Source organism: Oratosquilla oratoria, chromosome 42, assembly GCF_046742065.1.
Source record: "Oratosquilla oratoria isolate Oo_2021 chromosome 42, ASM4674206v1, whole genome shotgun sequence".
Classification (NCBI taxonomy): domain Eukaryota; kingdom Metazoa; phylum Arthropoda; class Malacostraca; order Stomatopoda; family Squillidae; genus Oratosquilla; species Oratosquilla oratoria.
The window spans coordinates 13,269,370-13,294,369 of NC_134818.1; positions in this window are offsets into that span (position 1 = coordinate 13,269,370).

Sequence of the window (25,000 nt, forward strand, 5' to 3'; positions counted from 1 at the left end):
TCATTCTTCTTCGTCTTCCTCTTTCTTTTTTACCTCCTCCTCCTCCTCTTCCTCCTTCTCCTTCTCCTCCTCCTCTTCCTCTTCCTCCTCCTCCTCCTCCTCCTTCTCCTCCTCCTCCTGAGGCACACTTTGCTGCACTCCACATCTCACTTCCTCGCACAGCTTGTACTCAAGTCTCTTCGCGTCTTCTCTTTCATTTGTCCTCCATCTCCCTCTGTCTCTCTCTCTCTCTCTCTCTCTCTCTCTCTCTCTCTCTCTCTCTCTCTCTCTCTCTCTCTCTCTCTCTCTCTCTCTCTCTCTTCATCTCCTTCTCTTCTCCCTCTCCTTCTCCATCTCCCTCTTCTTCTCCCTCTCCCTCTCATTTTTTCTTCTCCCTTCCTCCTTCCTCTTCTCTCTTCTCCTCTCCTCCCTCCCGCCATCTTTCTTTTTCCCAACCTACCTCATGCCTTCACCTTTGCTATCCCTTCCCCTTTCTCTATGTAGAAATGTATGTACGTATGCGTACATATATGTATGCATATAAGTATGCATGTATATATGTATGTGTGCGTCTGTGTTTGTATGTGCGTGTGTATGTATGTGTGTGTGTGTGTGTGTGTGTGTGTGTGTGTGTGTGTGTGTGTGTGTGTGTGTGTGTGTGTGTGTGTGTGTGTGTGTGTGTGTCCACGCATACGTACTTATTTTCAATGTAAACCAAAGCTTTGCTCGTCACCAAAACATGCAGCACCTCTAAAACATTCAACATCACTATCAGCGTCACCATCACCAACAGCAACACCACCACAGGTAACACCACCACAAGTAACACCACCACAATAACAACACCAAAGTAACACCACCAGAAGTAACAACACCACAAAAAACATCACCACAAGTAACAACACTACAAGTAACAACACCACAAGTAACAACACCACAAGTAACAACACCACAAAAAACATCACCACAAGTAACACCACCATTAGTAGCAACACCACAAGTAACAACACCACAAGTAACAACACCACAAGTAACACCACCACAATAACAACACCAAAGTAACACCACCAGAAGTAACAACACCACAAAAAACATCACAAGTAACAACACTACAAGTAACACCACAAGTAACACCACAAGTAACAACACCACAAGTAACACCACAAAAACATCACAAGTAACACCACCATAAGTAGCAACACCACAAGTAACAACACCACAAAAAACATCACCACAAGTAACACCACCATAAGTAGCAACACCACAAGTAACAACACCACAAGTAACAACACCACAAGTAACAATACCACAAGTAACAACACCACAAGTAACATCACCACAAGTAACACCACCACAATAACAACACCAAAGTAACAACACCACAAGTAACATCATCACAAGAACACCACCACAAGTAACACCACCACCACCACTACAACCAGCATTAATTAAACAAGAACTATTCCGGATGAATACCCCTTCCTTACCAGACGACCCTTTTGCTTTAATTGCGTTTATCACCAAAGTATTCCACTGATCGCTGTAGCACCGTACCAGAACGTAAAGGGGTTAGGCCTATTTTGAATGATTGATTGGTTGGTTCCTTTGTGCATCACGACCTCCCTTGCTGAGGGGTCGAACGGCGCTCAAGTTCTGCAGTCACAGTCTTGAATAACTTTCTATCAAGCCTCTACGACACAAGTCCCTCTATTTCTGATTTCAGAAACTCGCTGGTACCTTGTGGGACTTATACTTCTTGGACACGTGAGGATGAAAATTTCAGGTTATTGTCACTAGCACTAGATATCTAAGCACACAGGGAAAAGGTGACAGCTTCGGTTGCAATTAGGTGTCTTCTGTAAGGACGTCCCAACTTTCTTATCTCTTAGTCCTCATTCCCTTTTTCCTTCTTCCAACTCCTTCTTCTTTTACCTTTATCTTTTGCGTCTGGCTTCTCCATTCCTAACATCTCCAACACTTTTTCTCTACTTTTCTTCTTCCCTCGTCCTATTCTTCCCATTCTCACTTTCCTCACTAAAGCTCCCATCCACTTTCAACTTAATTTTCTGTCTTAATATTTTCACCTTCTATGCGATGTTCTTATAAGTCTCTCATATAATCCCTTCCACCTCTGCCCAAAGATTCCGTCTTACCTTTACTATTCCCCTTCCACCCTCTATCCAAGCTTTCCTTTCCATTCTCTTCCAATATTTTCCATCTTCTATTCAGAGCCTCATCCCTCATATTCATTCCATTTCTTTCACGTCTTGTCCCAGGTTCCCTCACCACCCTCATCCCTCCTTATATTTCATCTTGTATTCTTCTCCTAATCTCTCTTCATCTCCTTTTACTTACTATATGTACATCCCAGTTCCCAGACTCACCCCCACCCTTTCCTTCCCGTTCCTCTCCTTCCCAGTCTATTTCCAAACTCCTGCCCACTTCTTTCCAACCTCTCCCTCCTCCTCTGCTCGCTCCCTCCCGCTTATCCCTCATTTCTCCCTCGTCTCCCGACCCGTCGTTTCATCTTCCCGGTCCCCCTTTGGCGCGGCTGTCTTTGTGCCTCACCTTGCCCTGATGAACCCGCGGCCTGTTTACCTTGCGAGGACCTCTGGGTCAAGATGGCTTGCCTAGTGTTTGCGTAGGTACGTGTGGAGGTTCACCCTCCTTCAGGGGATGGGGTGAGATGAGCCTCCGGTGTGTGGTGGTGGTGGTGGTGGGGGACAGGGGAGGGCGCCCCGAGCAGTCCCACTAATGCCATCCTTTGATTCCCTTCCTCCGCCCCCCCCCCTCACCTTCTCTTCGACCCTGAAGTCACTGCGAGTCGGTGTGGCCGGTCCTGGCAGTGTCGCCACTTCGCTGCGGTTTAGCAGTAGTATTTCATACCTTGAGGGCATTCTTGTTATACAAATACAATCTTCAACTCTTGAAGGACTTAACCCAATCATAATGGTAACGGAGACCGAACGCTTTATTCCAAGCAGAGCCAAGTAATTCTGTTCAATTTAGAAGATGCTACTAACCCGTGTTACAATGAAGTACTGTATAGCCTTTATTCTGGCTAGAGTAGGCGATTCCTTTCAGTTTATGAAACGTCATCATAGCGAAAGAAGCAATTACTTTCAAAGAAGCGAGTAAAAGTGGTGACTCTTAAAATGAGTGTCTTTCTTATGATAGACAGCAATTATGTCTACTGTCAGCCACGTTCAAATCTGGAGTGAGCAATAAAGCGTTAAGTACGTTTTCTTTTCTCAAAACAGACTGTTTTATTCATCTCCAGAGGTAACCATAGAAGTACCAGACTTCCAGTCTAACCCTGTCTCGAAAAACACGAATTTGAATATTGTCTTGGTTGTCTACGGACGATCTTATTCCCGTATCTTCCGTAACGGGATGAGGATATCATATTTCACCTGAAACTCTAAATCCATTACCACCGATGACACCATTTGTATCATCTATGTTACCATGAATGTCGTCTATTTTGTCATAAGTTTGCCACTGTCAACGCTCTTAAGGATTTCATCCTTTTCTTATTGACCAAGGTTTCATAACAAGTACGAAAAATATATCGACAATTAGAGGTAGAGAACTCAAAAATAGTTCCAATATTTCCATGAAAGATTATAACCTTGGTTGGTGTGATAATATTGAAAGTGCTGGTGCTCATGTTGTATGACGAGGGTGCTGGAGGTAATGGTGTGCTAATGATGACGGTGACGGTGGTGGCAATGGTATTTTTGATATTGGTGATGGTGATGGTGACGGTGACGGTGACGGTGACGGTGACGGTGACGGTGACGGTGACGGGAATGGTGATGGTGATGGTGATGGTGATGGTGATGGTGATGGTGATGGTGATGGTGATGGTGATGGTGGTGATGGTGATGGTGATGGTGATGGTGATGGTGATGGTGATGGTGATGGTGATGGTGATGGTGATGGTGATGGTGATGGTGATGGTGATGGTGATGGTGATGGTGATGGTGATGGTGATTGTGATTGTGATGGTGATGGTGATGGCGATGGTGGTGATGGTGATAGTGATGGTGGTGGTAATGGTGAGAATGATTGATACAAGAGAATTATGAAAAAGTGAGAAGAACGAGAAGAAAGAGGATAAAGAAGAATAGGAGTACAAGGAAGATGAAGAGGAGGAATAGAAAATTGAGGTTAGGAGACAAAGCACAAGAGGAGTAGGGAAAGGAGGACAAGAAGGAGACTGTAGGAAAAGCAGATGGTCATGGAGATGGAGATGGACCAAAAGAAACAAAAAAATAGAGTTAAATTACAGTTAAATAACGGAGTTTTCTTCTTCAAATCAGTCACCTCAGTAAAAGGGTTATCACAACGGTCTTCCACAGGCTTCACTAGTTTCGACAATTGAGAGTTTGTTTGAGTAAAATCGACTTCGGTAACAATATCTTATTCTTCAAACCTCCAAATATCACATATAGCAAAGCTGAATGATTATAAACTGATACAAATTCTATACATACTGTTGAAATATTCTTAGAGAAATCTATATTGCTGTAATGAAATTTATATTCTAGTTATTCAAATAGAGTTTGGATGTAAAATGTGGGAGGAAAATTAGTCTAGTGTGATAACCCGTTAAGCTTCAACATAATCGCCATCCCGCCGTTATCATATCTTCTTCAGCCTTCGACTATAACTCCTTCAGAAGTTTTCAGCTCCTCAAGACTGCCTGCTTTGGTGTCTGCCGTGACCTCTGAACTACTATTAATCGCCATCCCACCGTTCTCATATCTTCTTCAGCCTTCGACTATAACTCCTTCAGAAGGTTTCAGCTCCTCAAGACTGCCTGCTTTGGTGTCTGACGTGACTTCTGAACTACTATGTATTCTCTGTTTTTTTATTCTTAAAGAGTCAAATTAAAACGACTAATTAAAAAACATATTAACTTCCGTATAACATCTCCAAAGCATTTTGATTATTTCTAGGATTTTCTTCGGGCTAACTTATTTATCTATTCACCTACTCACTTATTTTTCTAGTTTAGATAAATATTTCCATCCCTTAGTAAGCTAAGTCCATGTGACTATCTCCTTTAAGAAATTATGGTTATGTAGGTAAATGTACATAATCAAAATGATGCTAATATCACCTACCATTTTGGGTAGAAACGATCAACTGAATAAATCATCTGGCACCTATCAAAGGTTCCCTGACGTAAGAAGTAAATTAATAATTCTGATATTACTTACGATTCCTGGTAGAAAAGATCAACAGATTAAAATCACCTGGCGCGGGTCAAAGGTTCCGTGTCATAAGAACCAAATTAATAAATCACGACAACGGTTCAAAGACTTTACGTACTTTTTATTTCCTTCGTCATCTTCCTTCATGACCCAGATTCTGATATTACCTACGATTCTTGGCAGAAAAGATCAACAGATTAAAATCACCTGGCGCAGGTCAAAGCTTCCGTGTCATGAGAACGAATTTAATAAAGCACGACAACGGTTAAAAGACTTTACGCACTTTTTATTTCCTTCGTCATCTTCCTTCATGACCGAGACTCTGAATGTGTATATTTTATTCTGTCCATCGAATATTCATTACACTCGACGTTTGAAGACTCGGTAGATAGCATCCCTAACCTCCTCCTCCGTCCCCCATCACCCAGTTTACTCTAATTTGATCCACGGTCCCCAAAAACCAAGACAGAAAAAAAAAAATATTATTTTACGCTTCCAAGACCCCTTTGATAATACGGAGACTCATTTGACGTCTCTTGGGTTCACCTGACGTCATTGGAAGTCCTATGACGTCATAATTTCCCGAGTGAGGGTTCTCGGAAGCTTCTGTAAGGAAGCAGAAGCGCCCTCTACGGGTTCGACACTTAAGGAACTAATTACGGTTTGATTAATGATGAGTCTGAAACACCTCAGAGTTCTTCGTGAAGGCTTCTGATTAAAACCGAGGGAAGGTGGAGTGTTGACCTAACCTCAGAAGAATTAATCTCGTCGGCACGATGCCATGGTCCGTATATTTTGCCCTCCCCGGAGAGACTCAGGCCATTTTATTCAGACGATGAAGACTATACGAAGAAGCAACCTCTTACACATGATGGTCTTCAGCAGACCCTTGCTTGGCAAAGATCCAGCGACGTCGCGAAGCAGAGGTTAATCCTCTTCGCCGAAGTCTGAGGATCAATCCCGTTGATCCTCTTCGTCAAAGTAAACGAATTTCCTCCGGTTGTCCACTTCGCTCCGGTATTGACTACCGGGAATTACCGGAGTTTCAGTCCTTTTCCGGACAAATGATCTTAACGGGAATAAAATTTGTGTTGTTCCAAATTGGGGCTTTTTGTTGGTTTCTGCACACGCACACGTGCACACGCACACGTGCACACGCACACGTACACGTGCACACGTACACGTGCACACGCACACGTGTACGCGCGACTTGACGGCGCAGTGGCAGCGATCGCGGCCGCTACTACGGTGGTACGGTTTCGAATCCCGCTCAGGGGTGAAATAACTTCAGTATCGCTGCGCTGCGAGTCGTTATTCCAAGTCTTGTGGGCGGGGAGCTGGGTGTGTGTGTGCGTGTAATGTCACAGCATTACCCATAGATCAGTCATATATGAGCTCTGAGCTCTCTTCCGAGGGGTTGGGGGATAGCTGTCGATCACGAATCCAACACGTGGTCCAAGACCATAGTGAATCACACACACTATATCCAACACAAACACAAGTGCAAACATCATCATCACCTTCAACAATACCAACACCATCTCCAACATCATCACCGAGACTATCACCAACACTAATACCAACACCTTCAACACCTACAACACCTCCAACACCTACAACACCTGCAACATCTCCAACATCTCCAACACCTCCAACAGCTCCAACACTTTCAACACCACCAATATTACCAACATCAACATAAGCTAGGCTTCCTTGAGGTTTCCCGGACATGAACAGGATTGGGATCTTGTCCCTTCAATACGGAGTCAAAAAAAAAAAAAATATTTTTCTTTTCTTTTTTTCACGTACCAGCCAATTTTATTCATTTGAGGTGACATTACGACCTGAACGGGATAACAAATGCTCGAGACCTCAGCTGATTCAGGACGCTGATCTTCAGCTGAATGGAATGTTCTGGTGTTTGGAACCCCGAGAGCTGGAATCTGCGGTACTCTGTTGAAGCGTCTTGGCGAAGAAGAGTGTCTCGAGGTGTCTTCCGCAAAGGATTCTTCTGCCCCATTGGTCGTCAAAGAACCGAAGTGATTGGGACCGAACCGTCAACCAACTTATCCCTAATACACTCGGACTCTTTACCCTGAAGTCCCCACGCTCCCCCGCCTCCCCCCCCCACAACTCCCTAATCATCTAAGGACCCACAGATATTCACCATGATCTTGGATCACGTGTTAGACTCGTGATCGACATCTATTTCCCTCCCGGAAGAGCTCAGAGCTCATATATGACCGATCTATGGGTAATGCTGTGACCTTACACGCACACACACATCCAACTCCCCATCCACGAGAGGTGGAGTAACGACCCGCAGCGCAGTGATACTGAAATTATTTCAGCCCTGGGCGTGATTCGAAACCGGACCGCCGTAGTGGCAGCCGGGAACTCTACCATTGCGCCACTGTTGCTGTTCGTTTGTCAATGTAACTCCATGTCACCCTCACCCCCCTCCCCCAGACCACCAGCTGCCAGCCCCCCAACGCTCCCACCTCAGAGGAACATCACGTTTGCCCAAACAACTGTTCTGTGAACTTCCGCGTCAGCTGTTCTCTATTTTTCTTTCTTTATTTATTTATTTGCATTGTTTATATTTCTATTTTATATTGACTAGTTAATTTCAATACAGAAAGTGAAGTGTCTGAACAAACACGTTTGGTCTTGGAAATGGAATAAGGAAAATGTCCGCTTTTCTTCGTTTTGTTTGTTTATCTGCTTGCTTGTTTTATTTTTTTTATTATTTTTTTTTTTTTACTAAAACCTGAATACACGACATGACTTGCCTGAACAGAATGACCTCAATTTCAAAGCGACGTACAGAAAATGTAACCTGGTGGATACGGAGTGGGAAAAGGGTGGGTCAGTTTTACAGCTGAAGAAAAGAATTTTGCAGATTTTTTTTTCTTATAACAAATTATGTCAAAATGTCTATCGTATGAAAAAGAAAAAAATATGAAAATAAATACAAAAACGAGATTGAACACAAGGATGAAAAAAAGGAGAATTCCAGCGAAGATCAAGACTAGGCCAAAAGTTATAGAATGACGAAGACAAAAATGAAGAGAGAAACGATAAAAAATGAATATAAAAAAAAAGAAGGTATGATCGCGAACAAGAAAAAAACAAGAAAGAAGAAAAAATAATAAAGAGGAAAGAAGAAAGAAGAAGTAAGAAAGAAGATAATAGAAAGAAGAAAAAAGAAAGAAGAAAGAAGAAAAATGAAAGAAGAAAGAAAAAGGAAAAAGAAGAAAGATGAGGAAGCAAGAAGAAAACTGAAAGAAGAGAGAAGAGAGAAAAAAAAGAAAAGAAAAAGAGCAGAGAGAAAAAAGAAGAGATAAGAAATTAGAAAGAAGAAAACAAGAAGAAATAAGAGAAAAGAAAAATAAAGAAAGAAAAAAGACGAAAAAATAAAGAAGAAGAAAAAAGAAAGAAGAGAGAAGCGAGAAGCGAGAAGAGAGAATGGAGAAGAGAGAAGAGAGAAGAGAGAAGAGAGAAGAGAGAAGAGAGAAGAGAGAAGAGAGAAGAGAGAAGAGAGAAGAGAGAAGAGAGAAGAGAGAGGAGAGAAGAGAGAAGAGAGAAAAAGAGAAGAGAGAAGAGAGAAGAGAGAAGAGATAGAAGAGAGAAGAGATATAAGAGAGAAGAGAAGAGCGAAGAGATAAGAGAGAAGAGAGAAGAGAGAAAAGAGAAGAGAGAAGAGAGAAGTGAAAAGGGAGAAGAGAGAAGAAGAGAGAAGAGAGACGAGAGAGGAGAGAAGAGCGAAGAGAGAAGAGCGAAGAGAGAAGAGCGAAGAGAGAAGAGAGAAGAGAGAAGAGAGAAGAGAGAAGAGAGAAGAGAAAAGAGGGAAGAGAGAAGAGAGAAGAGAGAAGGGAGAAGAGAGAAGAGAGAAGAGAGAAGAGAGAAGGGAGAAGAGAGAAGAGAGAAGAGAGAAGAGAGGAGAGAGAAGATAGAAAAAAGAAGAGAGAAGAGAAAAGAGAGAAAGAGAAGAGAAAAGAAAGGAGGAAAAAGGAGAGAGAAGAGAGAATAGAAAAGAGAAGAGAAAAGAGAAGAGAAAAGAGAGAAGAGAGAAGAAGAGAGAAGAGAGAAGAGAAGAGAGAAGGGAGAAGAGAGAAGAGAGAAGAGAGAAGAAAGAAGGAAGAAGAAAAAGAAAAAGAAAAAAGACATAAGAAACAAGAAAGAAGAGAGAAGGGAGAAGAGAGAAGAGAGGAGAGAGAAAAGAGGAAAGACAAGAGAGAAGAGGAAAGAGAAAAGAGAAGAAGAGAGAAGAGAAAAGAGAGAAGAGAAAAGAGAGAAGAAGAGAGATGAGAGAAGAGAGAAGAAAGAAGAGAGAAGAGAAGAGAGAGGAGAGAGAAGAGAGCAGAGAGAAGAGAGAAGAGAGCAGAGAGAAGAGAGAAGAAAGAAGATAAAAGAGAGGAGAGAGAAGAGAAATGAGAGAAAAAAGAGAAGAGAAGAGAGAAAAGAGAAGAGAAGAGAAGAGAAAAGAGAGAGGAGAGAAGAAAGAAGTGAGAAGAGAGAAGAGAGAACAGAAAAGAGAGAAGAAAGAAAAAGAGAGAAGAGAGAAGAGAGAACAGAAAAGAGAGAAGAAAGAAAAAAGAAGAGAGAAGAGAGAGAAAAAGAGAGAAGAGAGAAGAGAGAAGAAGAGAGAAGAGAGGAAAGAGGAGAGAGAAGAGAGCAGAAAGAAGAGAGCTGAGAGAAGAGAGAAGAGAAAAGAAAGAAGAGAGGAGAGAGGAGAAAAAAAAGAATAAAGAAGAGAGAAGAGAGAAGAGAGGAGAGAGAGAGAAGAAAGGATAGAAGAGAAAAGAAAGAAGAATTAAGAAGAAAGTAAAAGGAAAAAAAGAAGAGAGAAGAAAGAAAAAAGAGAGAAGACAAAGAATAAAGAGAGGGAAGATTTGGAAATGAGGAAGGAAAGAAATGATCTTTTCCACCAATTTTGTACATTCCTTTTTTTTTCTTCAAAAATTCAGACGATTTTCAAATATTATACCCCTCATACACTTACGAATATGAAAACAAACTTTTGAACCATTCTTCAGAACACCACCACCAGCTGGTCTAACCAACTGTACCACCTCCTTCATCATCCCAACCCTTCATCCACCTCCAGATCCACCTCCATCCTCCATTCCTCCCGACTCAACCTCCACAAACTTGACCTCCAGTACCGTCTATACTCCACTTCTCCATTCTCTCTGCCTCCATTGCTATCCACTAATTCTATTCCTTTCTCCTACTCAAGCTCTTGTTTTTCCACCTCGGTTCTCTCTAATGCGTTTTTCCCGAAGACTAAGTAGATTTGTATTTCTATTTCTCCTTTTCTTCTTCTTACCTCCCTCTCTTCCTCCTTCTGGTCCTTCTTTTCCTCCTTTACCTCCATCGTTTCTTCCTTACCTTCCCTCTCTCCCCTCCCTCCTTCTCTCCTTAACTTCCTCCTTCCCGTCTCCTTTCCTTCCTCCGTGCCTCTTTCTCTCCAAAACTTCCTTCTTTTCATTTCCTGGTACCTTCCTTCCTCAGTTCCCTCTGTCTCTCTCTGTCTAACCCTCTGATCTCTTTCCACTCCTTTCTCCCTCCACGACACGACCTCCATTTATCCCACTCCACCTTTTCTCCCTCCTCCGTCTGTCATTTCTTGCCTCCATCTCTCCCCTTTTCTCCCTCCTCCCCTTCCTTTCTTCCCTTGTCTCTTCCTTATCCCCTCCATCCACTCTCCTTCTCTCCCTCTTTCCGTCTCTTCCTCCTCAATTCCATTCTGCTTCCTTTCCTCCGTTCCTCTCCCTCCCTCCTCCACCTTACCCTTCTTACCTCTGTCCAGACTCCATCTCCTCCTCCCTCCCGTCCCCTCACCCCCGTCTCCTTCTCTTCACTTCCACTTAGTGACGACAATTTCCAACCAGCATTTTCCCTAACAATCTCTCCCTTTCCCTCTCTACCTCCTCCATCATCCCTCTCTTCCCTCCCTCCCTCCCTCCCTCCCTCCCACCCTCTATCCTTCCCTTCCTTCACCTCCTCCTCTACCCTCTCCTACATCAGCTGTCTGAACGTTCATACTTATCAATATATTATGTGGGTTGAGTCCTCTGCTTCCCCAATGCTCACTCGTATATATATATATATATATATATATATATATATTATATATATATATATATATATATATATATATATATATACGCACGAGATCAGCTGACATGTAAACCCTTTCAACACAGCAATACACTTGAAGAACCATCCTGACCTCACCTCTTAGTTAAACAAGGCTCTCTGATATTGATTACAATAGATACAATTAATGTTATCATATTTTCATATTTTTTCAATATCATTATTTCTTTTCTTATGAATTATAAGTTATAGTCTTAAATTGATAAGGAGTTGTTTTAGTTCATTTCGACCCATGCTGCCTTAATCTGTTGTACTTTAACCAGTCTAGCTATGTGTACAGCAGTAGGGGGACATAGGACATCAACATAACATAACTGGGGAGGAGGTCAGAAAATCTCCTTCGTGTGGTTGAAAGGCTCATTGATTTCGTCCGCATATCTGATATCATAACTCACTAAAATACTCAGATGACAACAAACCACAACAACTCGAACCAAACCTCTTTTCTGTCGTGATCATTTGACCTAGGCAACATCAACCGTGACCTGAGGTCACTTTTTTCTGCATAGGAAGAGGACAGAAACCTGGCTCGATTTCTTTGGTTATCCTTGGTAAGAACATATCTCAAGGATAACTCAGTCTAACCTAACTTTTTAAATGGGCTCACCTCAATTCTGATTTTCATTTGATTTCCTTTTTATCCTCTCGTCTGACCTTTGCTCTGACTTTGTTTAGTATTTCCATATGACATCTTTCTTCTCAAACTATATCTGAGAATTATACTCTTCCTCCTCTTCCCCCTCATTCTTCTCCTTCTCTTCCTCTTCCTCTTCCTCTTCTTCCTTCTTTACTCGTCCTCCTCCTCCTCCTGCTTCTCTTCCATCTCTTGTTCCTTCTGCACCTCCACTTCCTTTTTTCCCTCCTCCTCCTTCTCCCCTCTTCCTCTTCCTTTCTTTTTCCTTTTTTCTTCTTCCTTCCTCCTCCTCCTCTCCTCTCTTCCTCCTTTCCTCCTCTTCCTCTCTTCCTCTTCTCCCTCCTCCCCTCCTCTTCCTCTCTCCCTCTCCTCTCCTCCTCCTCTCTCCCTCTCCTCTCCTCCTCCTCTCCTCCTCCCTCTCTTTCCCTCCTCTCCTCTTCTCTCCTCTTCCTCCCTCCTTCCTCTCTCCCCTCTCCTCCTTCTCCTCCTCCTCTCCTCTCTCCTCTCTCATCTCTTCCTCCTCTCTCTCCTCTCCTCCTCTTCCTCTCCTTCCTCCTCTCCTCCTCTCCCTTCCTTCTCTTTCCCTTCCTCCTCTCCTCTCTCCTCTTCCTCCCTCCTCCTCCTCCTCCTCCCTTCCTCCTCTTCCTACTCTTCTTTCTCCCCCTTTTCCTCCTCCTCCTCTTTCTACTCTTCCTCTTCTTCTTCCTCTTCTTTCTCTTTCTCCTTTTGTTCCTCCTCTTATTCCTCCTCTTCTCCCTCCTCCTCTTCTTCTTCCTCCTCCTCCTCCTCCTCCTCCTCCACTTCCCCTTTCCCACCTGATCCCCTTTCTTCCTCCTTCCCTTCCTTCATAATTCACAGTGACCTGATGTGACCTCAACGATGACCTTGCCCCTGACCTCTCCCTCTGGCCCCAAACTAGGTTCTCTCTGCCTCGTAAGTCATCTGAGAGATATGATTCGTGGACCCTCGTCGCCACAAGTGTTTCTTTAGACAAATTAGATCAAAGGGGGTCGTTCCAGATAATGTACCAGTTCTGAAACCCATCCCTCACTTGCCTCCTCTATTTCCTCATTTTCCTCTTCCTTCTCTTCCTCCTCCTCCTCCTCTTCCTCCTCCTCCTCCTACTCCCCTCCACCTCCTCTCTTTTATTCTTCTCCTCCTCATCATCATCCTCTCTTTCATCATTTTAGTACTTCTCCTCTTCTTCCTCCTCCTCTCTTTCATTCTTTTCCTCCTCCTCTTCTCGTTCATCCTCTTACTCCTCATCCTCATCCTCTTTTTCATACGTTGGCAAGAGAATACAAACAATTCCTCTCTCAGTTCTCTTGTGTCTCTCTCTATCTCCTCTTCCTCCTACTCTTCCTCTTCATTTCCTTTCCCCCTTCCTCCTTTTACCTCTCCATCTCCTCTCATCACCTTCTCTTTAATCCCTCTCCACGCTTTATCAAGAGTTGTTCCTTCTCTTCCCCTCCTCTTTCCTTCAGAGCAACTTCAATACATCTACTGGTTCATTTTTGTTTTTCCTTCTTTCCTTTCTCTACCATCATCATCATCATCTTTCTCCTAATTCTCACATTTTTCCAGATTTTCGTTTTTAGTTGTTGTTTTTTTCTTCCATTTCCCTTCTCTTTGTTTTTTTGCATTCTTCGACTTCATCATCTCCTCATCTCATTCCTCTTCCTTCTTCTCTCCTCTATTCTTTCGTTCTCTTTTCCTTTTTTAAACCTCATTTCCTTTACATATCCTCCCTCTCTCTCTTCTCTCTCACTCTTAGTTCTTCATTTCCTTCCTTCCTTGTTCACCTCCACAGTTCCTCTCGGCCTTTGTAATCTATTCCCGCCTTCATATCTTCATACATTTAACTCTTATCTCCAACTCCATCTATTCCTCCTTCTCAGACTCCCTCCTCATTATTTTGCATTTCATTACGCTACATTTTATTTTTTCTTTATTACCTTCTCATTTCTATTCCTCTTTTTCATTTTCATTTTCTACTTTCATTATTTTCTTTACTTGTGCGTCTCCTATTTCTTTTCTTTTTCTCTTTTCCCTAATCTCACTTTATTATTATTTATCTCATCTTTCTTAGCCTCTTTTTTTTTTTTTTGTTGCTTCTTGTTTCCCTTTTGATTTCCTGCTCCTCCCAATAGGATACAACAAATCTTGTACAGTTGGTATCACTGTCATAGTACAACAAAGTTTGCCCGGTTGGTAGCACTTGCAATGTGATACAATGCCAGTCTCCAGCATTGGCCTTTTCGCTGCGAAATTAAATCACCTGACGGCAGCCTGAAGAAGCATTAATCTTGTCATCATCAGGAAACGCGTCGCTCCACTCACACGTCGGCTTCAGTCCCCACGTTCTCTATGAGCAAGGTCCCATGCAGTCACCCTTTTCATTCCAGTTTGATGAACTTGCCCAGTCATGAAATCTATGGGCGTCACGTTTGTCTCCTCAACGAAAATAAACACTAAAATCATAACTCATAACTAAACGTTCAATAGAAGATTTATGATACAATGAAGTTTCTTAACTTACAACATCTTATAGTTCCATACCATCCCTCCCATCTCCCACCCTACTGTCCCCTTTCTCATCCTACCTTCTCTCCCTCCGACCTCCTCTCTCTCTCCCTCACCCTGAAACCCTAATTTCCTTTCTCGTTTCCATTTCCAGTATTATTTCCTCCTTTCCTTCACCCTCATCTTCCCTTTTCCTTAACTCTACCTTAACCTCCAAAGCTCTGCCTTCCTTCCTTCCTTCCTTCTCCACTGTTCTTCTCTAGCCTTGCAAAATTCTATCTCGCCATCTCCTTTTTCTCCCACTCTTCCCCTTTTTTTTTTCTACATCAGACCTTTGTCCCTAATACCTCCTTCCCTCCTTCTCCTCTTCCTCCTTTTTTCCTTCCTCCTCTCCTTTCTTCTTCTCCTCTCCTCTCTTAATTCCAACTCTTTCCTTTTCATCCGTTTCCTTGTAAACATTGTTTCACCTCACATCTTTACCCCCAAACATCCCTCCCTCCCTCCCTCCCTCCCTCACTCACTCACTCACTCACTCACTCACTCACTCACTCACTCACTCACTCACTCCCTTCCTTCCTCACTCCCCCATACTCTCCCTTCTCCCACCCACCTCCCTCTCCCTCCTCTTCCGCCGTTTCCTTCCTCTCACAATTCTTCCACGTCATATCTCCTCCACTCTCATCTCCCCCTCCATCTTCTTCCACATTTTTTGCCACCAATTCCACATCTCCATTAATAAGGATGTACGCTATCCCTCACACCACATCCTTCCACATCGTCGCACCCCACCTCTCCATCCACTTTCCTCCACATCTTCGACACCATGGAAGCAACCCACCTCTCCGTCTACTTCCTTCCACATCTTCGTCACCATGGAAGCCCCCTACCTCTCTATCCACTTCCTTCCACATCTTCGTCACCATGGAAGCACCCCATCTCTCCATCCACTTTCACATCTTCGTCACCATGGAAGGACCCCACCTCTCCATCCACTTTCTTCCACATCTTTGTTACCATGAAAGCACCCCATCTCTCCATCCACTTCCTTCTATATTTTCGTCACCATAGAAGCACCCCACTTTTCCATCCACTTTCTTCCACATCTTCACTAGTAAGGAACCACCTGTGCTGATAAAAGGCCAGGTTGTACTTATTCATGACGTCACTGGAGCAAACAAATCTAATTCTATCAGCGGTGAACTTGGAGGCAAATCTAATGAAGAAGTTGGTGGAAGGGAGGAAACGAGAGCAGCCTTGCCCGCAGCCGGGAGTGGATCGAGCCATATGTGGAGGGTGTGGAGCCATATGGACATGCATGGAGGGTTTATGGAGGCGCGCGAAGGTATATAGAGGCGTATGGAGGTGTATGGAAGGGCTTAGAACTGTGTGGAGTGATACAGAAGACTTCTATTCATGGTTGCAAAGGAATATAGAAAGATGAAATAAAGTGTGATGAAATATAGAGCAATACGAAAGAGTGTAGAATAATGTATAGGATTCTGAAGTAATTTTGGAGGATTTTATGCATTATGGAAGGGAATGGAGGAGTGTCGATGATTATGGGGGATCGCGGTGGTTATAGAGAGGTATGTGTCTGTGTGGAAGTATATGAAAACGTATAAGATTGTGAAAAATGGTTTCAAGAAATGTGTAAGGTGGATGTGGAGGGAATGTGGAGTGGGTGTTAGAGGGGATTCTGGAAGAGGGAGGGTGCCTGGAAGTACGTGACACGTGTATAACGTGTATGACGTGACCTAAATTAAGGCAGAATCTTCCATAACACATTTATCCCTTGCCACGTGTCACTTACCGTAAGTTGATATGTACGAAAATGTTATGCGATTCTTTTGAGTTTCGTGTTATTGCAAGATGTGTAAAGAATATTCTGTGTAACACGAGACTTGCAGAAACTAACTTATTCTATCTTTTTATTTATTCATATTTATTCATCGAGTGAACGCCATGGCACGGATTACAGTTTCCAAAATATATTCCGGTTTGTGGAAAAAGACGATTACACATTTGCATAGAAATAAATGTCTTAGTCTAATTCACCAAGGTATATGAACCCAATAGAGTAAGCCCCACTATATAGAGTAAAGGATATCAAGCCATTTTCCTATGCTCCTTGTCTTATGTAATTCTGTCTCTTGATCCTGTAGAGAGGGTTTATTTTGTCTGAATGAAATCGCCTTTGTGGTAGATTGATATAAGCACTAAAGTTGTAAAACACAGTTAATCGAGATAAGCTTGCAGTATGTTAGCTATTGTGTTGATGAGAAGCTTTTCCTTAAGCAGAACAAAATCGCTTAGTGTCATCTAGAACAAGTACAATACAAAACACAGCGAAAGAACTAATCTAGAAACCACTTTGATATCAAGTAATATCATAAAACATCCACTGAGTACTACTAGTAATAAGTTTGTAGTAGCACTAGTAAAATTATGTCAAGTTCTAGGAATCTATGACACTTTGGCTGAAAACCTCTGGATTGGAATATATATATATATATATATATATATATATATATATATATATATATATATATATATATATATATATGATTATAAACGCCTCTAGATTTGTTGAGAAAACAGAGAGGTCACCAAAATAAAATACATTGCCACTTGTGACAGAGGAAATATCAATTGATATGGCACAGAAATTTTATATCACGGACTCAAGTTGAAGGGCTGTGGAGTTGAACTAAGTATTAATTCACAAACACAGATATTTTTATTCTAAGGTGGATGAAATTTTTTAAGCCTTAGAAGAAAATCCTTTAAGTAAGTAAAAATTGAGTTAAAAAAGGGGAAAGGTGTGTTCCAAGATAGAAAAACAGGTACCATAGTGATATAGTGTGATACAGTTTAGTCCCGAAAGGGGGAGGAGGAGGAGGAGGAGGAAGAGGAGAAGGAGGAGGAAGAAGAGGAGTGCCAGGATGGTACCAGTAGGGTGCTAATGGACTTGCCAAGGTAGAGAATGTGACCATCCAAATAAGTGAACTTGGTAAGGCACTAAACACCTTATATTCAAATTCTTATCCTTCCAAGCCCTACATATTACCAAAGGCATAGCTTAGGTATTGAGCTATTAGCAAAGTTTGCTCTTAAACAAGGTGGTTAAGAAGTTCAGTAATGTAATAATTCTTAATTTTGTGATTGTGGGAGGTTGTCCTCAGCAGACATAATGAATCCTACGAAACACTTTCGAAAGTATTTATAGACATAGATAGACAATTGTTTGTTTTCCTATTCTTTCTAGAATCTTGTATCATCTATAGAAACATTACTTTATTGTTATATTCTTTAAAGCAGCGTGGAACTAAAGATGGATACCTGCTTGTAGTGATCTTGTTAGAGCGACATCGGGTAGAATCTTCTCCCCATCCAGTCCACTCGTCTTCAATGCCTGTCATCACCCATTCCTTTACCTGGCTGTTCACTAGAGGCCCAAGATATCTCCAACCGCCGACTGCTCCCTTACCTCTTCCTCTACTTACTGTTTATACAGAAACAGACCTACTGTACACTTAGATAACACGGACAATAGTCTACCATATCTTCCTAGAGAAATTTATTTTATTTATTTATTTTTTTTTTTGTTGGACAACAATTGCATTTCAACACAATAACTACAATTCTTAATATGTTGTCTATTGTGTGTATATCATGACTATTTCTATATCTTTGAAAGTTATCATTAATATGCAAACGCAACGACTTCACATGATATACCAAACATCATTCATCGCTGCCAAAAATATACACGTGAAGAAATCACTTACTTTTTGTGAATACATCCATCCATTCGAATCGCCAGCGCGCCATCTCTGTTATGCAAATGGAACTAATAGCTCATGGCGGCAACAAAAGCGGCACAAGAACTCCCTACCTCAAAATGACGATGCTAAGGAAATCTGACATTGGGGAAAGGTGTGGTAAAGGAGATGTAGCCGAGAGAACAGAGGTGTGGGGAGAGGAGGGGTGAATACCTCTACGTATAGCGCTATTATCAAGTTACTGAGAAGAGATGGTCAACCCAGCGGTTGACGCTGAATAAGTTATGTGGGTCGAGCAAGACAAGGGAAGGAGATGGTGGCGGGAGCTGGGATTCGGGAGGGAAGAGGAGGGATGAGGGAGTTAGGAGTCTGGAGATGGGAGATGAAGAATAGGAGTTAAAGGTCGGGGAGTTTGATTCCTCAGTAGGTGAAAACTGGAAGTGGAATCTGGGAGTTGGGGGATTAGAGTTGGAACTGAGGGGTGGGGGGAATCTGTGCTGAGAGATTACAAGATTTACCCTGAAACAAGAAATAGAAATCTTAGAAGAGAGAAGTGGGAGCTAAGATTTTGTAGTCCTGGTTTGTTTATATTTAAGGATGATTAAGGATTGTGAAAACAGGATTAAAACAGTGTTAGTATTTAAAAAAATAATAATTTTGAAGTGATGGAGCAGCAAAAAGCGACGAGGGATTTTGAGTGAATGAAAGTGGGTGTCAGGGCCCTTTGGAATGAATGAAAATGGAAAAAACTGAAACCAATTACAAGAATCAACAAGAAACAATAACACGGAGGACATATAGTCTGTAGAGACAATAATCTGAAAGACATATTTGGGTCAAGGATGGCGTTAAAACAAAGAAGGATTGAGGGTGTGGAGGGTAGGTCCAGGAAAGAAAGGAAGAGCAGATGTAGTGTCAGGAAGGTACACCAGTTGGCTGTGTGTGTGAGGGTGGGGGGCATCCTAGGATAGGGTAAAGACTGAATATAGGACCAAGTGGTTAAGTCGACAAGGGAAAAAAAATCTCCATCCAACTCGCACGCAGTGAGAAATGATAAACCCATGATAGGGCAAAGCTCTGTCAGCTGCGGCAAGCCGCCTTTTTTTTTTTTTTTTTTTTTTTTTTTTTGCCGTCGCCTATCCGCCTCTCGAGGACTATCGGGAACCAAAACAGCAATCTCTTAGTGGGTCCCGGGAGTCAAGCTCACGACTACCTGCTCATGAGTTCAAGACGGTATCCGCTGGGCTACCAAACGCCAAGAAGAAAGCAATTGGGCAAGATTAGAAGGCTAGGGAAAGTTGTAGTGCTTTGGTTGTGCAAGAATATTTGGATAGTTCTAGGACAAAGAACTGGAACAGAGACATGACTGATATTAAGAAGAGGGCAGGGAGAGACGGAAGAAAGGATTGGTATGAAACAAAAAGAAAGTTAAAAGACACAGACGGGGGAGGAAGTAAGGATGACGGGAGGATAGAGAGACACTCGTTCTCCTTACGGGAAAAGAAGAAGAGGAGGAATGTACTTGAATTTGACCTTCCAACTACTTCTGGAATTGTCCATTTCCCTGACGACGCTTCAAGGTAACGCTGAAGATTAGATTTCTGGTCTCGACCTTGTCGTTCCTCAGGAAGAAGAAGACTGAATAGTTTAGTTTGTTGCCATAACTCCCTGCTATTAACAATTTCTAAAACCCCCGTCACACATTCAAGATTTATCGAAAGTTGTGAATTTGAAATGCTGGAAGACGACTTCGTTTACAGTATTCTAAACTTGCATAAGGACAATTGAGCAGTGTGTCATATATTCATATAGGTTTAACTTCTCTTCGTTCGTAATTCAGTTTCTCAGTATATGATGCAATGGAGATTTAAGATTTGAAGATTCGAGAAATAAAAAGTTGTAACCTAAGTCGTCTCTACTCAAACTCACTCGAATGGCGGATGAGTGACAGTGACTCAGGCGACGTTCTTGACAACTCTTGTTCAACCCAACACGAGACGATTTGACGCAGCATAAAGGAATCGATTAACCTGATGTGTTATATATAGAATTAATATTGTGATTTCTGAAATTGATGATTAAGGGAGGTAGAAATGGCTTATAGATAATCTGTCTGGAGGGTTAGATGCATCAATGATTTTGTCTGAAGCTACAGGCTGAGGGAAGTATAGTGCAGACTAAATTCAACGAAATACAATTAGATACAACTAAGTAAAATGAAAGGTAATACGAAGCTTGGATAAACTTAATGGGTTAATATTACATCAGTTAATTTTACCGACATGATGACTAAGTGTACAGGTTGTTCATAACAGAGAGAATACACACACATAATCACAACATATCTGGGCTGGAGGAATTTTGACAAAAGAAGGGTAGGACAATCTATTTCCCTCATAATTCAATGACACTGAAATATTAAATTGCAACAAAAACAATAACAATAATAACAAAGCAGCAACAACAATGACAATTACAAAACAACAATAGCACCAAAAAATATCAAAAACAACAACAGCAAACAAAAACGACAACAAAAACAACGACAAAATTATATAAAACAACAAAAACAGCAAAAACAATATCAGCTTTAACAGCAACAATAACAATGATAATAACATTGTTCTGGAAATAGACGATTTCATTGAGTTGAAGAGGCATCGTCGGACTGAAAGGATTAGAATGAAAATGAACATAAAAGAAATTTGGTCAATAAAAGGTGAACAATTAATGATAAAAAAATGTGCAGATAATAACGAACGTAAGAGAAAACTGCCAAGAGACAATATGAGAGAAATATCAGAGAATGTAAGGACCAGATAGCAGGAAGAATATAATACAAGCGAGAGAGGATCACAGGAATGATGGGACGAAAAGAATTAGAAATATATATATAAGAAAATAAATGAATAAAGCAAACACAATTAATGATTGTAAAGAAAAATTATAGAGAAATTAAATAAGGTAGATGAGAGAAAACTATTAAGTAGTGATATGTAAAAAATTTAGAAGAGATAAATTTGATAGGGAAGAGAGGGCTAAAACAAAGAGAGTGGGAGAGTTATAATGAGACAGTGGAAAAAGAAAAAGAAAATAAGAAATAAGAAAAGAACAAGAGAAATAAAAATGAAAAGAAAATAACGAAAATTTTAAAGAATAAACTAGAAAGAAACAAATGCATAGCGAAGGATAGAGAAAGAGAGAGAGAGAGAGAGAGAGAGAGAGAGAGAGAGAGAGAGAGGGGGAAGCAAAAGAGAGGAATCAAATACCGAAGTTGCGTGATATGTAACATCTTTGCGAGCTCCGCTTGAGCGAAACGAAGAGAAACGAAACGACGGACGCTCTGAAAGAAAAAGTCCGGATTTGGACCAATCATCCATGATAATCCGGGTAGACAAGACGACGGCCGATCTGGCCCGGAAGACTGGATCATAATAAACAAGCAAACAGACAAACAAACAAACGAACAAACAAACAAACAAACAAACAAACAAACAAACAAACAAACAAATGGATAGAAAAATAGATGCATAAGTTTTGGTAATAAATTAAAAAGGAAAAAGTCATATGAAATGATAGATAGTTCTAAAGACAATTTTTGACTGATTGAGATGAAAGAGACTAGATCTCACAAGTTTATTCTTTTTTCTGCATATTTCAAGGTTGGTGAATACATACACACACACATACACACATACACACACACACACACACACACACACACACACACACACACACACACACACACACGTATTATATATATATATATATATATATATATATATATATATATATATATATATATATATATATATATATCCTATCAGACCTCGCCCAACACGACTTCACCATGCACGAAAATTCACGTCTACACGAATAGGTAAGACATCCCAGCATTTGCCGAACACGACCATGATTTACGCACATGCATTTTTATATTCTAATTACCATTAGAATTAATTTAAACAGCCAAATAAAACTCGCTGTCATCCATGGGTATCCATGTCAAATTAATTCGTGAATAAACTAGATATCAATTAGGAGTTTTTCTTCATTTACCGGTACGCAATTCTATACAAATGCAATGTGCAATTGGTGTCCTGATATGATGAAGAATCTTCACATACCATTGACAGCCTCATATCAAACTTCCTTGTTGCTCGGACAAAATGTGAACACAAACTGACAACACTACCATCATTCAGATAGTTGCGACGATTTCATATTTTTCAAATAATATTTCCTTTCATGAAGCTATCAAATAAAACGGAGATATTAATAGCCTAACGTGAAATATACAAAATAAAACAAGACAGAATAAATGAGAAGGCTGAAGTATTCCTGTAATGTACATGAAATAGAATTATTACAATTCCCTGGAATAGACCTTTTCTGGAAACGTTCTCTTGCTATGGACCTTCACTTTCCTGAAGACAGTGATAGAATATTGTAAAGTCTTATAGGGAGGTATCTGGTGAGTTTACCCTTCCTGGTGCCCTGGGGTAATATTACAGCTAATTGTCCCCAGCTCCTTCACGCCAGCTCAGTCCCGGCACAGACTGGCGCTCGTTAGCGGAATCTTGTTGACGGTAACGTCCCTAAACTTATTTTATCTGTAGCTTTTTTACGATAAGTATTTTCTGTTTTTTTTTCAAAAACGGACGGAGCTTTTCATAACCCCAAAGATTTTTTATTTATTTATTTATTTATTTTATAAAAGAGAAATTTTGTCAATTGTTTGTCAACATGATACTGAGAGTCAGTATATATCCACGTGTAACCTGGTTTTGTCAGTCTAATCGATAGATTTACGTAGACTGACTACTGAGAAATATACTCGTGTTTCTGGAATGTGTCAGTCTGCATCAGCGTTTACATAATGTCTGTTTCACACATTCTCTCACCTAAAAGGTTTGAAAATATTATAATGATACTCCAAGGACTTTTTATGCGCGATTGTATATCAATTTGACCTTTCCTTTTTCTTTTTTGTATTAGTAAAATTTATCCAATACATACACACACACACACACACACACACACACACACACACACACACACACACACACACACACACACACACACACACACACACACACACTTATATACTTTGACTTTAATTCACATATGTGTTAATTTTACTCCTATGTTACCTCTTTTAGGACTGCTAAATAAAAGAGATTGTTTTCATTATTTCCATCATTCTCATCTCATCAGTTTACATTCAACACCTTACCATACAATAACAAATGACTTATTTTTCTCAAATTATCTTATCATTTCAAAACCATTGGATATTAGTTATACTTTATCTTCCTGCCTTCATATGACAAAATTCATATTACTATATTACTTTCATTTGTTCTAATATTTTTCTAAGAACGTCGAAGCTCAATTATCTCACCATCGCTATACGACGGGAGCGTCCGATTTGCACATCACTTTTTCATTACATTTATATTGTCATTATCTTATCACCACTCAATTAGTGACTTCAGCACTCGTCATTATCATTTTGTCATTTAGAGATTCCTTATGCCTAACCCGTCCTAGATCTTATTCCTTACTACTTCCTCCTTTCTTCTTTCTCCTTCGTCCTTTCTCCTTCCTTTTCCTCACTTCTCTCCCTCCTTTCTATTCCTCCTTTCTTCTCCTCCTTTATCTTCCTTCTCCCTCCCTTCTCCTCCCTCCTCCTCCTTTCCGTCATATCTCCTATTCTTCATATAAGATCTATATCAATGATTTACGTTTATCAGAATGCAAATAATATTTTAAAGATACTTAAACCATTTCGAATTAAGATTAAAAATTATGTTCATAATCTATCATCATTATAACTGTTTCTAACACTAACGGAGGTATCTCGTTTAGTCTAGCAAGAGATTCACAATTTCATTCACATGAAAAATATTCTTTTGATAAGAAAAAAGGCAATTTTAATTTTCTATACACTTCCATCTATTCTTCCTATTCCTCCTCATTATCATCTTCCTCCTTCTCCACCTTTTCCTACACCTCTTCCTCCTCTTCCTTATCCTCGTCCTCCTCGTCCTCCCCGTCCTCCTCTTCCTCCTACTCCTCTTACTCCTTCTGCTCCTCCTCCTCCTCCTCCTCCTCCTCCTCGTCCTCCTCGTCCTCCCCGTCCTCCTGTTCCTCCTACTCCTCTTACTCCTTCTGCTCCTCCTCCTCCTCCTCCTCTTTCTCCTCTTCCTCGTCCTCCCCGTCCTCCTGTTCCTCCTACTCCTCTTACTCCTTCTGCTCCTCCTCCTCCTCCTCCTCTTTCTCCTCTTCCTCCCTCCAACAGCCTTCCGCTTGTTTTGTCAACCAGACCAGGCTGAGGCGCATATTCTCAGCCACAGAGTACAACCAGAGTATTGCATATCCTCTCTGAAATCCTTCGTCAAATTACGGGACATTTAATGATTTTCTTCTGACAAAATTAAATTGGTTTCGATTAAAGCTAAAAGTAACCTACGGAAACGTAATGTGTGCTTAGCCTCCCCCCGGTTAGCTTAGGCTTTCGAATCTGGGTACAGTTATTATTTTTTTCAATCAAATTTCATTTCAGACTTTTGTCGTGTTTATCATGTGAACTCTTTTCAGGTCTTATCTTATTCATTCTGGCAAACTCCAAACGTTTCTGGTCCGTTTAGGTGGAAAAAAACATTTATTCCCAAAGGCAAACGATAATCCAG